Source organism: Lepisosteus oculatus, chromosome 4 (assembly GCF_040954835.1).
Source record: "Lepisosteus oculatus isolate fLepOcu1 chromosome 4, fLepOcu1.hap2, whole genome shotgun sequence".
In the NCBI taxonomy this organism is placed as follows: Eukaryota; Metazoa; Chordata; class Actinopteri; order Semionotiformes; family Lepisosteidae; genus Lepisosteus; species Lepisosteus oculatus.
The window spans coordinates 64,502,142-64,518,339 of NC_090699.1; the positions used below are offsets into that span (position 1 = coordinate 64,502,142).

Sequence of the window (16,198 nt, forward strand, 5' to 3'; positions counted from 1 at the left end):
ACAGAAAAAACAGGAGACGAAATATTAAAAGCGAGACAAAAATAGACACTTCACAGCCAGAGGAATTCACAATTATAAAAGCTGAAATTAAACTTTTTACATCATTCCATTGTTTGTCTTGCCTTTTGATTCTTTCAATTTCTAATAGAATTTAAATAAAAAACACATTCTACCTTAAAAGCATTTATAGAGGGAGCAGTATTAGACCATTTATGTTTGTAGATGAAGTATCTCGCCAAAATAATTAACAGATTAATTATAAAAACATATCCTTTATCCAAATCAGGTCTGATAAAATATAAAATGATAGGAAAATTTCTCAATTTAACATTTAACTTCAAATATTTAACAATAGTATTTTGGAAATCTATCCAAAACAATTTTGTATATATGCAATTAACAAACAAATGTAACAAATATTCCTTCTCGTTATTACAAATTGCACTGCTGCTTCTAAGAAAAGTTTCAAGTGCTGTGCTGAAGTTGTTGTTGTTTTTTTGGCCTGCTGGTGTCGCTGTTGTACAGAGAATATCAAAACGTACTTCGTAGTAAAAATGCTTCATGATTTTTTTAATAATTTGTGAACAGTCACCCGTTGTCTTGTTGAACTCCTCTCTTGTTGACGTTTTTGCGATACCTGCAGATGCAGCTGTGTTTGCATAATTTGATTTCAAAAACACAATTAACTTTGCAAATTAAAGAAAGCACCTTTAGAACATTTTTATTGGAAAAATGCCTTAATAAACATATATAGTATTTTACACACAATATTTTCGTTTCTGTATTTAAAATTCTTGTGGCTAAGGATCTGCACCTGTGGCTGGAAGGTTGCCGGTTCAAATCCTGCAGTCGGCAGAGGAATCCTACTCTGTTGGGCCCCTGAGCAAGGCCCTTAACCCTAACTGCTCCAGGGGCCCTGTACAATGGCTGACCCTGTGCTCTGACCCCAAGCTTCTCTCCCTGTCTGTCTCCATGGAGAAAAGCTGGGGTATGTGAAAAGATGAATTCCTAATTGTATAGGGCTAATAAAGAAACATTATTATTATTATTATTATTATTATTATTATTATTATTATTATTATTATTATTATTATTATTAATCAAGTCCTTATAATCCCCATCTCTGAACTGGCTTCATCACTCTGCTCTCCTCCCCACTGAGAGCTGGTGTGTGGTGAACGGACTGGTGCATCATCCAGGTGGGGCTGCACACTGGTGGGGGTGGAGGGGATCCCCATGACCTGTGAAGCGCTTTGTGCGGAGTTTCCAGACAAGCGTTATGTAAGTGAAAGGAATTATGACAATACTGTCAGATGGCCATTGGAGAAAACGCGCTGCACTGCGCCATCACATCCAGCAGTCGTCTCTGTTGTCGCCATACAAAGCAAGGCAGCAGATCTTCAGAAACAGTACGGCTGGAAATACGAGGTTAACAACCTTCAATTGTATTAAGGTACCTAAGGCTCTTGGTAAAGATGTTTAAGTCGACAAGTTCTGGCAATTTTGCTAAAATCCTACCACCAGTTTGCAGCCTCAACCGCACGAAGTGTTATGAAAGGGTTACCTAGGTGACCAGGTAGTAGCAGGCTTATTGAGCCGTGGATAAACCTGTTAGTATAATACTTCCATCAAAACACACTTTTGCTGTTCACAGTCTACTAAGGACAGTTGTGATAGTTCACGGTTTAATGGGGTTCTAGGGTCGTCGTTTTTTTTTTTTGCAGGGGTGGAAATAAAACCAGACGTAATTGTTGTAGAATCCATTATGGAAACATTTTTGGGATCTGCTTATATAGCCGAACTTCATTCCAACTATATCCCAGGGCGTGTGTACAGGTCAGTGCTACAATCACCAAAAAGGAAGATTCGGTTTTCGGTCATCGAAGTTATTTTTAGCTCCTGAACGTGAAAAGTTGTGTACCGTGCAGTTTTTTTTTTTTTCACACGCTACTTATAGCCTAAGTTTCAAGTACACTGTCACTGAGCGTGTACAAGTAATGGTTAAAAGAAGGAGGGGAAAAAACGTTTGATATAGATTTAGCCCGTTCCGGAGTACAGATGTAAAATATAACGGCATGCATGATCAACTGTTGACTACAAGGTTTTCTGTCTCTCTTCCCTGTTCATCTCCCAGGCCCGTGTGTCGGTTATTACCAGATAAAGACATTGGCAGCGCGTCCCCGGAACCCTTGAAGCCGAGGCGATGTGTTCCTGCGGGGGGTGGGGACGTATTCGCTGTTGCTCTTGAAGAAACTGATGAAGGAAATAAAAAGGCATTTGCCGTCAAATCATTGCGGGAGGATAGAAAATAATTGAAAACACAGATTCGCAGCGGGGGCAGACACAACAAAGGCGAAAGGTAAGGGAGGGGGCAGATCCGGCTTCGCCGCGGCTCTAACGTTGCACTTTGTGGAAAACACGATGTAGGAATGCTTTTTTTCCCTTCCCTAATGGATGCATTATGTCAATTCTGGACAATAGAGAGCATTGCACGGCAAGCATGGAGGTGCTGCATACAGTCACTGTATTACCATGTTATGAAACGTGTACCTGAAGCCCTTTTCCTCTCTGGGGAAAAAAAAACAAATCGGGAAAATGAGAATCTTGGCTGAGTCAAAGCGAACTGTCAGACTTCATAGCTTTAACGTTCAATATGAAGCAATTTTAAGTGTGCGGAGGGGCGAAACAAGAGTGCTCAGCTTTTCTGTTGCTGTTGCTTGTTGCTGTTGCTGTTGCGGGACGATGTGATGCGGCAGTTTTTGGTTTTTTTTTCCCGCGAACACGAGAAAGTGTTGCATGAAGCTGTTTAGACTTCACTTTCTGCGGGTTGTTTTAATGCACGGTCGAGGACGCCCGGCTCAAATGCCGAACATTTAAGACAGTTGTCGTACCAATTAAGAGCAGCTGCACAGCACGAATTTAACCCCCATGTTGTCAGTGTTGACCACCGTGCATCCGCAAGCGCTCCCATTAAACGGTAAAGCACCAGCCAATTATATAAGCGTTATGTAAACCAGCAGAACTAAGGATTATACACTTTCAGTTTCAGAACTGCTATAACGTCAGTTTTGTTAATGAATTTGGTGTCATGGCCAGTATAGACTGGCTGGCAAACTGTCGGCAAGTCACCTAGAAGTTGGGAGAGGAGCATTGTGGAGGCTGTGCAGTACGTTGAGGGATACGGTACTGTATTTTCTTTCAGTTGCAAATAAACCTGAGTCACCCCTTAAAGGCGCTCAAAAAATACTAATGCCGGTTAACTATGGTAATAATATGCACGTTATATTGACTTATGAAGTTACAACGACTGTGGCGCTCTGAATTTCGCGAGGTCCGAAGTGAAAATCAAAAAGGTTGAATTTGTGGTTTTCTCTTAATACATTGGAAAAAGCCAGCCCGTTCAGATTATTTGTATCATTAAATCAATCTGAAAATAAGGATTTTTTTTGGCGCAGTTGTGTATGCATAAACTCTGCTGACATAAAATAATAAAATCGCCTCCAGACCCTCTGCTGTAGCTCAATTACAACTGAAGATAGCAGCATCTGGGTTCCTTGTTGTGTGTGGGGTTTTACATTCTGTTAAGATATTATTTCTTTCCAGAAAAAGAAAACATAAGAAAAGATACAGTAGAAACGAGAGGAGGCAGTTCAGCCTATGTAGCCTGTTTGGTAGTTAGTAGCTATTTTTTCCCGGAATCCTACTCCGTCTTTTCCCAGGAGGCTAAGATATCGGCTTCAACAGCATGGTTGACCGGTTTGTTTCATGCCACCAAAACGTTTTGTGTAAAAATAATGTGACTCTTGCTCTCAGTTTTAAATGCACCCGTTAAATGAATGACGTTTCCACTTGTGCCCCGTTGTTTGCGTTTCACTGTTGATCCCGACGCTATCCGCCGGCTTGGGATTTTGAAAGCTTTTGGAGGATTTTGAAAGATTGAATCGCATCCCCTCGGAATCTTCTCTGTTAAAAGACTAAAACGACTCATTACTTTGAGCCTGTCGGTTTCAGACATCCCCCTAACCCCTGGAAAGTTCCCAACTTCTCCTTTCCAGACTGATTCCAGAGTTGGAATGTGTTTCTAGTTACATGCTGTAGATGTACATAGTAAATCGTACACATTGTCTTTTCTAGATTTAACTTGTATGGTTTTGGCTATATATCCTAAGATCGTTTGTCTTTTTTTGCATCCCCACGGCTAGAATCTGAAATCATTCATCTTTTATTAAATTAAAAGCCTTAAGATCCTTATTAAAAGCCTTCTGAATATCCTAATATACCATGTCCTATGTCTAAGGAACTCGCAAGTTCGTTAAGTAGGATTTACCTACTTAATTACTACCTTATCTTAATTTATGCTTACTTTAATGCAATTATATAGATTTAAAATTCCAGTTTATCCTCTAGATTTAATTAATCATTTCCATAAACCTCCATGTTGAGCAAACATTTTCACTTGCATTACAATTATTAAATACATTTTTGTCACTATAACTTTTTTTAATGTGATGAACAGCACCTTAGTAATTGTCCAGTCAGTGGTCATTACTCCTGTCTTCAGTAACCATTGGAGTTTCTTACGACGGTCCCCTATCTCCTCTTTGCATCTTAAAAATAAATTATGTCCTTTGTCTCTGGGCAGAAACATGTGGAAGTGGTAAAAGAGCAAAATTGCATTCTCCTAGGCAGAGGAATTGTAGTTAAAAGTACTTTGTGATAATACTGTTTTGTTGAGGTGAACCGACACTTGACTTCTCAAGGTACTGGAGGAAATGGAGAGGGTGGTGTCTTCTGTTTTTTTTTTCCAATCTGAGTAGTAGATAAAGCAAATAACCCAATTGTTTTCTTACAAATATACTGTATAGGATTTTACTTAAGTTTCTTTCATTTCTTTTCATTACTCAAAAATCGTAGTCACATATAATACATTTTAAAATAATTACAACTAAGTAGTGAATTGAATAACAAGACCACTTCCTGTATGTAATTGGGAGCTCTGGTGGAGTAAAACTCAGAAAACTCATAGCCTTCAAGGACCTAGAGCAGAAATTTGAGGCTCCTGCTCTAGACGAGTATGCTTGGGTAGGTTCCAGATCTCCTTTGCTCTTTAGAAATCTTTCAGTGTTCTTGGACTCAAAATCAAGCAGTCTGCCCCTTTTCAGATAGCAGGGCTTAAAAGAAATATAGATGTCACCCTGTGAGAGTCATATTGTTCAGAGTGTCAGGACATAACCAGCTAAACTGTGGGAAATATATCTTTGCATTCTCTTCCATCATCACCACACTAGTTATTGGGGAAAAAATCTGTGTTGATTTAAAGTGTTGTGTCTGAACTAGCCTCCAGTTTCCCGCCACCCTGTTCAGTGATCCCAGTACGGTCTCTGAAAAACTCGGTAGCTCGCTTGTTTTTAAAATGGAATGGACCGGTCATGAAAATAATGACAAGGCTATGCTGGGCTCATTGCGTGCTGTGATATTAGTAGGACCTTCTCTGTGTCGGACCTGGCTTTGGCAAAGTTAATGGACTGGCTCCATGGAACCGATTATTGACCATTATTATGTTGGAACTTACGTATTTAAATCCCAGTTAAAGATCCACTGGAAAACAGTGTAAGAAACATGATTGCTGTTGTGCATGTTTCGGTGTCCAGCAACATTGACCTTGAGCAGATAATTTCACTGCAGTTCAAAAGCCACTTAATTCAACTATTAATGATGCTTTCGACCTTGATGCTGTATATCGATTAAGGCTTCTTTAAGATGGGACCTGCAGCTGAATAGAGGACTTGCTCTCTGCGCTGAATGTATTGACCTCCTTGGGGAAGCAGTGAGGGTTTGAGCAGTTTTGGCCACAGTTGTCCCCCTTATGGAGATGTCCTTTAGTCAATAAGCAACAACTGTCTCGCAGCCCAGACATGGACCACGCAGAGCAGACCCATTTATCTTTGTAACTTTTCTGAGCGTGCAAATAAATCTTGCCAGATCCTGAGCTGCAATAACGGGCATTCGTTCACTTTTAATTTCCAACCTGTGCTTAAAGCTTTAAAGAGCCATTGAGGCACAGCAGTGAGCAGAATTGGCTGTTCTGACGGTAATGGAAAATGAACGGTAAATCCTTCAAGACGTTTTTCTCGCTGGCTATTACTCGTTGGTGGTTAAGTATATGCATGGTTGAATTTTAATTGTACGCCAGTTTAATACATCAGTCATCTTGTCACTGTAATGCTTTACTTTTTAGAAGTAACTTTCCTGAGCTCCAATTGGCGGAGTCGTATCGGGGAAGGGGCGGGGTTAGTCCGCCAGGATTCGGAACCAGGCATCTGCCGGCTCGCAGTGACATCACTGGGACGCGCCTCTCACCGCGCGTCACATGACCAACGGTTCTGACCGGTGGGTGCGTCGGAGGAGAGCTTTTATTCTCCCGAGCAGTAGCGGAAAAATTGCTTTAGAGCTAAGGTGTAACGTAAAAACAAGCGCAATGATTATTATTACTGGGGTGTGTTGATATTTTGGCCTGCTTGCGTGGTTTCGAAGCAGTGCCGATACTGGCAGATCAGTTTGGCAACTAACAGAAACCAGCATGTGAATGCCTGGTTAGGCCTGACACCCACCCTTCTCCATTAAAGCCTTTTGCTACATTGAGAAGATATTGTAGAAAATATAGTCCTGGGATGGGTGGCACAGTGGGTTAGCATGGCTACCCCGCGGTACTGGGGCCCTGGGTTCAATTCTGCACCTGTCCAGCTGTCTGTGTGGAGTCTGCATGTTCTCCGCAATATCTGTGTGGATTTCCTCCGGGTGCTGGCTGCAGTCTCCTCCCACAGCCCAAAGACATGCTGGTACGTTAATTGGCTTAATTGGCTTCTGGGAGAATCAGCCCTGGTGTGATTGTGTGTGTCTGCCCTGTGATGGACTGGCGTCCCATCCAGGGTGTACCCTGCCTTGTGCCCATTGCTTGGGCGCACACGATAAAGAGGGTTAAAAGATGGATGGAGACGTTAGTGTTTGTAGGTGGGCTCTGAGACTATTGATGGACCCCCGCCCCTTAGAGAAGGAACATTTAGCCACTCTGGACACCTCGATGTGTCCCATGGTGGAGCAAGAGACGAGTACCGCACAGACCATGTGTACAGAGAGATTTAAAGAGTATCAAACCTAGAGGGAAAAACTGTCTCATCCTGGAGTGGCTCCACTGCGCGCTGTAGTGTTTGTATTTGATTTAAACAAGACTGAGACCTCAGCGCATGGCAGAGGAAGCAGCAGGAAACTGTGCAGCGAAAAGTTCAGAACACACAGTGGGACAGAGAGAAAAATCCAGTTGCGAAGGACAGTTCTAGAGTGAGGGGGGGGGGGGAAATAGGCTGAGCACGATTTCCGGAGAACATTGCAGTCCATCCTTTGGCAGGAACTTTCAGAGGATGACGCTCGCTTGCGGAGTTGTTTCGACCTGTTCCTGATAAAGCGAGCAGCGGGAGACTTGAAGAGAACATTCTGATGGGTGCGGACGCGGAGTGGCACACATGAACAATTCTGCTTGCCAGCTTGCTGAAAACACTTTTTTCCTGTGCAGATCCTTTGCACAGAGGATTATCAGTCATAATTTTTGACACGTCCTGCTGTGAAGTTAAAACGCCGTAATATAATCTGAGTTTTTTGTTTTTAGTTTGCTCAACTGAGGCTTGTTTTTGCATGAGAGTGGAAATAATGTTCATTAACTATCCCCATGCTGCTTTGTCCCACTGCCAAGTGTAACTTTTCTTAAAGTACCGAAAAACTGGAAAGTGTGCAGAGTACTCAGCGCCTTAAGTTTATAATGTTTGCATGGTTGACACAAATCTGAACATGTTCACAGTTGGAGGTATTGCTTTCTTGTCTGCTTTTTTTCAGCGGTCAGCTTCACTTTCCTGATTCTGTGGGGTTTGTTTTTCTTTCCTGAAAACTGAGGGAGCTCTTGAGGTAGAGGAACGTGTCCAGTCCCAGGCTGTGTCTGGCTTTGTGATTTAAAGTTGCTGTAACTCAAAGCGTACAGTATTTACAGGTTTTGTATTTGACGTAGAGACGTCTGATACAGCGGTGCTGCTTCTGGATCAACGTTGTTGCAATTTGCACTTACACCTGAGGAAGGAGAACTCGCCGTGAAACAGTGCTTCAGCTGGAACAAATGTGCACAGCAAGGGTGTGGGTTCCAGTGCAGAAAAGTCATTGAAACACTAAGAGTGCTGCTTGTGCAGTTTAGGGAGCCAATATGTTTGCATTGATCTGGTGTTTTTTTGCATAAAGTGATGGACATCCTCGTTATCAAGGAACACCTCGTTAAGCATAATCATGAATGCCTCAGTTATTGTTAGCCTGCGCTAGAGGAGTTCTTAGGGTTCTTAGATTAGCATCCTCTGAGGTCCCCAGAAACAACAGTTCATTTTCATTAGCTTGAGTTAACTCTCTTTCAGGGAGTCCACTCTCACGTGCTTTCTTGTGAGGGGAGGAGTTGTTACTGGATGCACTCACTGGAGAGGAGCTCTCGGGACTTGATCAGTGTATAGTCCATCGAGGAGGCACAGAAAATTCTCAGCTAGGTACAACATTTTGGCAGGATAAAAAAAAAAGGAATGTGCACAACCATGTACTGTATATGTTATGAAAATCGAGTTAACCTGGTAATCCAAGGGGCCTGGTTGCCTATATTGCAGGTGCTGGCAGATTAGGTCAAGCCGAAGGGAGAGCAGTTTAAATCTGGCACATAGCATCTTACGCAACAGGATTGAAGATGCTGTGTCTTTTCTCTCACTCCCAGGTGGAAGCGAATTTCGGTACACATCCCTGCCGCTTGCATCGCAAAACTGTGCCGGCTCTGCGTACAGTTTGAAGGGCTAGGAACAGCTGGAGCCCCTGCGCCCTGGGTTTTCTGTGTCTGACACCACAGCTAGGCTACCCCCCCAAGCTGAAACTGCACCCTCCTCAGAGCTCAGAGCCTCATTTCACATTCAGTCCAGGTTGGGGACGCTGGTTCTGCCACTTCATGGAGGAGTTGTATTTGTGCAGTAGAGGAGGCATAGCTGTCGTATCGGACAGGGATTAGGGAGGTGAGAGGAGGGTTCGCCCAATTTCAGTGCTGACCAAGATTTAACTCTAATAATAGTCCGGAGCAGAGGAGTGCCTTGTGCAAATTCTAAAACCGTTCTCTAATGTCTCACTCGCTGAGAGCAGAAACAACAAATATTGTACATCCAGTATGGTTTATAAAAATAACGCCATTTTATAGGATAACTGAAGTGTCATTAATGCCTAGCCTCACACATTTTTGATATGCTTCACAAATCTTTTTTTTTTTAATTTGGATTCAAGGGGTTGTGTAATGATAGTATTAAAAAAAAAAAGTAAAAATCTGCCGCCTTAAATTTCTGTGCAGTGAATAATATGAAAGTTCCATTACGGGTGTTTTCTAAATCTAAACCCTTCCAGAGCGATTTAAGTGGAAGGAAACCATCTTCTCGAACTTGCATTGTCTTTGTGCTTGGGTGTGTACGAGTACTGTATCTGTGCTTTTAACTAACCGCTCCAGTGGAGGTCTGTGCAGTTGGGTCTTGCCTTTTGGCCTTTATCCAGTCCAAGGTCACAGGGAAGCCTGAGTCTATCCCAGGTTCATAGTGTAGTACAGCATGCATTGACATTGTTTATGAGCAGTATCTCACTGTGAAACGAGACTAGGCCTCAGAGGCCCAGACCACAGCTGGCCAATCATTGAAATAGGTCGTTAGGGTTTTTTCACGTCCTGTAGTACCGTTTCCCGAAAAGAAGTGCTAGACTTGCATGGTGTAGTGTCTGAGATGTTGAAAGCTTTACTAAATGCTGAACTTACTACTTGCTCAAAACACAAAACACAATTGACTCCGTAAGTTTAACTTTGACTGTGCACCCTGTTTGAGCGCTGATGCGAATGAGCCAGACCTTATGGCTGAGGGGGTGAAAACGATTTGGGACCTGTTAGCGCTCGACTTCCTGGTGAGCAGGTTTTTCGCTATTGGCCCTGATGTGAGTGTGTGACTGCCCCTGTGGTAGACTGGCTTCCCGCCCGGGGTGTACCTTTCCATGTGCCTGTTGCTTGCTGGGTTAGACCCTGGCTTCTCTGTGACCCAGTTCTGGATAAAGCGGTGAGGAAATGGATGGATGATAATAATAATAATAATAATAATAATAAACTTAATTTTATATAGCGCCTTTAAAGGTGGCTTCTCAAAGCGCTTTACAGGATGACAATAACAATAAATAAGAAGACTACAACAATAAATAAGAAGATTTCACAAGATAGGACACAATTATAATTACAACAATACAACAATATCAGTAGAGGAGACCGTGGAAGGTGGTATTAAGAAGAGCAGAGGGGTGAAGAATGGAACCAGTTCAGTAAAGGTTATGGATGGAAGGTTAAGGATGGAAGGTTAGAGTGAGGTGTTCTTTTCTTAGGCCATTTTCAGATGTCAAGTTTTCTTGAAGATTCCCGATTCTCTTTTCAGAAATGACTTGAGGACTTTTGTATTCAATATTCAAATTGTATGTCACCCAAAACACCTTTATAGTAGCTATTTACTATCGTTATGAGCATTTGTGTGTGGATCCTCGTACATCTGGGATAATCTGGTCCGTTTTTGAAGACTAGAAGAACCTCCTGAATGTGAAGCATTTTTACTAATTAGGCTTCAGGATTGGATGTGATTCCTTGTAGTAATGAAGACTCCTCCGTTTCAGAGAGCAGCTGGCTGTGATCATCTTTGGGTTTTTAAAAAAAAAAATGAAAATCTTTCAAAACCTGGTTTAGCTTGAGCAGTGGCTAGCTCCACTGCATGTTTGCATGATGGCAACAAGAGTTGAGCTTCAGAAATATGGGCTCTGACGTGGTGCTAACACAGTTGCATTCCATGCATTGCTAGTCAGCTTGTGCGTTGGTTTTGTTTTGTGGGGGGGGGTGTGGAGGAGGCATGTGGGAGCAAGCGTGCTAAAATCAGGTTCAGTGGTCAGTCTGTTGGGAAAGAGTCGGGACTGAAAGGTCACCCAAGGGGGTTTAAGTGAGCATCAAAGTACACCATCCCCTGTGACCCTGGTTGATGTAATGTGCTGATCAGAGGATGACCTTTACTGTGCCTGTGTCAGGAAGGGAGTAGTTTAGAAGAGGGGGGGGGGGTGTGGTGGTGGGGGGGGGGGGCATTTGATGTTTTTTTTTTGAAGGACTCCACTTTCTGTTTGATTTCCTGCAGTGTTGTATAATGATCTGCAGGAGCCATGTGTGTTTGGGGCTGCCTCTCTCTGTGTGTGTTAGCGTTCAACTTCACTTATAAGTAATAGCTGCATTAGCCAGCTCTTATGTAATTCAGCTTATGCAAGCAGCTGTCTTTGGTTTCAGTGGCCTCCTTATTATTTTTTTTTTGCTTGCCTTTGCAGATGAAAACGCCAGCTTATTCCTCTTCTTGCAGTGATGTAGGGTGAGTGAAATAAAAAGCTTGGAGCTGAAATAAGAGCAACTGGCACATATTTATAAACGTCCAACCCCCGCCCCCCCTTTGGGGTCAGGCACTAGAATGTAATTCCTGTCAAAGTTGTGGGATTACATGCTGGTATGAAGTTCCAGTCCCAGTTGCATGGGTCTGGGCTCCCGTCATGATCTTTCTGACTAGTGATGCAGCTACAAACCTACTTTCAGTTGTGAAAGCAATGAGGGCAGGCCGCCAAGTGGAAGAATGGCGCTTGTTTGTAGCTTGGGGGTGCACAAGAGTTTCATCTCAAGTTGTATCCCTCTCTCTCCAGCTTTCTCTCTGTCATTCAAAATCCGTTGCAGGTATTACCAGATTGAGACACCCCTTTTTTGCCTTGGGGAGTGGTCTAGGAGGGTGAATAATTGAGGTCCATCTTTCAGTCTCCACATCCTTTGGAATGCAGTCTTTTGTGGGTCTTTAATTAGCTCATGAATATTGCTGGCAGGTGGTTATTGACCGGCTCGTTTATTTGGCTGACGCCTTAATCCAAAGCGTCCATTTGTGCAGCTGGGTGTTTCACTGGAACAGTGCTTCGCTCAAGGGGACAGCAGAACCGATTTACCTGGGGCTTTGAACCCGCAACCTTCCAAAACTTTAACCACCTCTCCACACTCCTGCCCAGTTGAATCACAACTGCTGCAAACCCACAAAAGCGGGTACTTCTGACCAGGCTGTAGAACAAATGCCCGTATGTACCACGTCCTGTTAGATGACTTAGAATGACCGTTAGGTGTGCATCTACTTTTTGTTTTTACTTTTAAGTAAGTATCTCATAGCCATTTTTAAAAAATATTTAATAATAATAATACTATAGCACCTTTAAAAGTAGCTTATCAAAGTGCTTTGCAGTCAGAAAATTATGATAGGAGATTAAAGAGTTAGCACAACTAACTCTTTAGTTTTGGTGGCAGACAGACATCAGTAAAATAAAGGCATCTCTGAAGAAGAAGGTTTTGAGTCTGGATTTGAAAGCGCTCAGGGAAGGTGGCTCTCTGATATGCTTCGTATTTTCTTTATTTTGACAAGCCGATCCTGCAGTCTCTCTTGAATAGTCTCTCTCTCTCCTTTTAACTTTTTTGACTTGGTTGTGCGGTGTGCTTATGTTTGCATTTGATTATTCACTTTGCATGAAATTGCCATGAAAACTTGAAGTGCTCGAAAAGTGGAGGTTTGAGGAAACTAAAAGGAACCACATCCTGCCCATTAATAAACCATCCTGGGTGTTTTTTAAGAAACTGTATTTCCTGATTTAGAAACCCAGCTATTAAGATCTGTCTGCGAGAAAGCCACACTTACCCAAATTGTTACAGCAGATCTCTTGTTTGCCTCAGAGCTATAACTGTATCAGCGCTGTTACACTTTTTTAGGTTGGCTTATAGAAAACAGCTGTGCATAGGCACTTGCATAATTCAGGTTGATTAGGTTTGGCGTTTCCCCACCTACAGTACATGAGAGGAGAATTTCAGTCCTCTCTTCAACCAAAATAGTGCCACTAGTACCAGGGTGACTGAAGTGGAATGTCTAGTCTAACACTTTGAATTAACTCTCTGAATCATGAAATAATACAATAGTCATTCGATGGTTGATTTTCACAGAAACAGATACAGCTAAAGAGCTTATTCTCTGGGGGGGTGGGAAATACACCCATCCTCTGATTCATGTTTTTCAAGGTTACAGAAAGATTTTTTTTTTTTGCTTCAGTGAAGGTAGCTGGTCCTTTGTAGCCGGTCGGAAGACGCCATCCTCATAGCATGACTCCTCTAAAGCCCCCCACAGCGTAGTTCCTTAGTGCATCTGCGTTTCTGAGATCTTATACGCGTCTCTTTTCTGTTTATTTTAACTAGTGTGCCGTTGTAGTTCTCATTAGCAGTAGGGTTCTGACACCTCTCTGGGTGAAAATAAGTAATATTGGGCAATTACTGTAGACCATGGGAAAGAGTTTAAAGGTTTTCCATGTAAAGCAATGGGCCCTTCGTTCTTTTTTTATTGGTAGTTGACAGGGGTGCTGTTAATGACATCTATGATGGATATGTACAAAAGTGGACAGAGACGGAAGCTTTGGTTCAGAGCACGTTTATCTGTATCACAATTAACACCACATTCTGGTGGAATTCTGCGATGATGTTGTGCTAAAAGGAAAGGCGTGGCCCAGGTTATTCTGCACACGGGAGGGCCTGCGGGTGATGTGACCCCCTAACCCACCTGTTTGGGGGGAGAAGGGAGAAAAGGGCAGCCGTCTGATCCTACTCCAGCCTGAGCACTCAGACCCTGCTGCCCCGAGTGAGCAGACCCTCAGGAGGTGAGGAAGACTGGTGACACGACGCCGCTGCATGCTCCGTTACGAAGAGCAGGGCAAGTGCCTTCATGCATCGAGCGTGCAGCATAGCCTGCAGCATCATTAAAAGGCACGGCAGTGAGAGAGGAGGAGTAGTGTTGGGTAGCTGGCTCTTGCACAGTTAAAACAGTGCACACAAAAGTGATAATAACATGGTCCCCGTTTAGCAAACTTCACCTTGGCAGTCAGTCTCCTTAACGTCAGGCATGATGTAAAGTGTCTTCAGAAAGTATGAAGAGTGAGTTCACTCTGCAGGCCGTGCTTTAATCTGCTTTAGACAACCAGTCTCACCTTCACAGCTGTAGTATAAAAGGGCTTGGCAGCGACTTTGAAGTGAATGGTCACATTCTCACTTTTGACGGGGGGGAAAAAAGAAATGTTCTTCATACCTTTGGAGGGAGTAATGGTAATCTCGCCATTAAATCTGCTTGTGCTGCAGCAGTGGCACCTTTCAAGGGGATGAATGCGTGTTCCAAGATCCCTAACCAGTTTTCCACAAATACTGGCAGTATCCCATGGATTTTTGGAGATAGGCATTGTAGCTTTGAAATGTCTCGCTGAATTGTTCTCTCATTGGCAGCGCCCAGGAAATAGCCTCAGTGAATGAAAGGGGGGGAGCCACATTGTTAAAAAATGCCTTAGTCACGCCTGAGACCGACATCCTTCTGTTTATTGACTCAAGGCTGGGTGAAGGCATCCCCCGTGTCTGCAAGCTGGAAAACCCCCACAGCTGAAGCCCTCGCTGTCCAGGAGGCTGCGTGCAGAAATTGTTTTGAGAAACGCAAAAAAAAACCCCGCGTTAGAAAAAACCCAAAGCAGCATCCAGAACACAAACAGCCTGCCACCGAGCGGTGAGTCAGCGTGGGGGCGGAGTGGAGCCTTCTTCCCTGTACAAAGCGCGGAGCACGACGCACATTAAGAGTGGAGGTGCCTGGGCAGGAGGAGATGGTGGGGAGGGTATAAATGATCCTGGTTATGTAAGTCTCTCTCCAAGACGGGTGTGCTGAAGGGAACTGGGAAGGGCTCTGCCCCTCTCTCTGGCTGTCTCTCTGCCTCCTGCTGTTATGTAAGCAGCCCTTTCTCGTGTCGCCAAAGCCTGGCAGAGATGAAGGAGGAGATGTGCTGGGTGTGTTGGCAGCTCTCCGCAGGCTGTTGAGCCTGTCTGCCTGCAAACAAGGTTACATAAGCCAGACGCCAAGTAGCCCCTCTTTTAGAGAGAGTGGTGAAGTGTTCTTGGCAGCAGCTGGCTCTTGCTGTGGTTTTCGAAGGCTGAATGTGGGGGGGGGTGTGTGTCTGGGTTCTCCGGAGCGTTGCTCCAGAACTCGGAACCGTTAAAAATGTCCCGAACCATCACGGTATTTTAAAAAAAAAAAGATAAGATCTCGTTTTATTGTTCGTCCAGAGGGTGGAAAATTGTCTTTGGCTTCACCGTGCAAAACTATAAAAAACAACACTCCACCTCAGATAAACACACGTTAAAACAAACAATAGTCCTAGACAGGCAACAATACCTATACACATCTCGCTCTGGCCTTATTACAGTACCATTACACACAATCTGTCATTTAGCTGCGTCCCGTTCCTCCTCCTCCAGTCTATATTGGACCAGCAGGATGGTGCTGTTTGACAGACGTGCTAATTATTGCAAGTCAGGTTGATTCCCATTCTTTACCTAAAGTACCCGAGAAGTAGTTCTCTTATTGTGGGCCACTTAAACGTGCCTTTTTTTTTTGGAAAAGGCCTGTAACAGGGCTTTACAATCCTCCCACGCTTGTGCTCGTGCTCCGCCCTCATATGCACGACGAAGAATATCCCTCCCGAACCCAAAAGGCGTCAGTCCGAAGACGGGGAATGGAAAGCTGACCGACTCGGGATCTCCATATTTGCACTCCCCTGTATTTACACCCTTCTACGTGCATCACGGACACGGTATACGGTGCATCTTCTGTCCGTACAAATCCGTTCCTAGTTTTTCCAGCAGGAAGGCGGTGGGCCGCGCTCCGAAGATTATGAAGCTCTGGTGACCCTGGCCTGTGGAGCTACAGAGCAGCTGGAGCAGCAGACTCCTTGACCTGGATAATATTTTTCTCGAGTCTGTTCGGCCTGCTGCTTGGCGAACGCGCTGTGACCCCCCCAGACCTGCCTGGGATCTGCATTTCAGGGAAGGCTGAGCCTGCGGAAGTGTCCCGCTTGCTCCCAAGTCTCCCCTCCGGCAGCTCCCTGGCGCTGATAATCGATCAGCGGGGAGAGTTCACCCAGCCTGTGCTGCAGTGTGTGGGTTAGAGCTGAACAAAGCTGTCTGATTGAGGCCTCCGTAGTGGCAGAACACCAAAGC

The 16,198-nt window shown here is 43.9% G+C and overlaps 1 protein-coding gene across 1 annotated transcript in view; it reads left to right on the forward strand.

The window, feature by feature from the left end:
* The first annotated feature begins 1,356 nt into the window (after positions 1-1,356).
* The window catches only part of rad54l2 (RAD54 like 2), a 58,640-nt gene continuing 43,798 nt past the window's right edge, over positions 1,357-16,198 (forward strand). The window contains exons 1-2 of the mRNA XM_069189522.1: positions 1,357-1,428; positions 2,135-2,359. The gene's annotated coding sequence lies outside the window, so the exon portion shown is untranslated. The remainder of the gene's footprint in view (positions 1,429-2,134; positions 2,360-16,198) is intronic.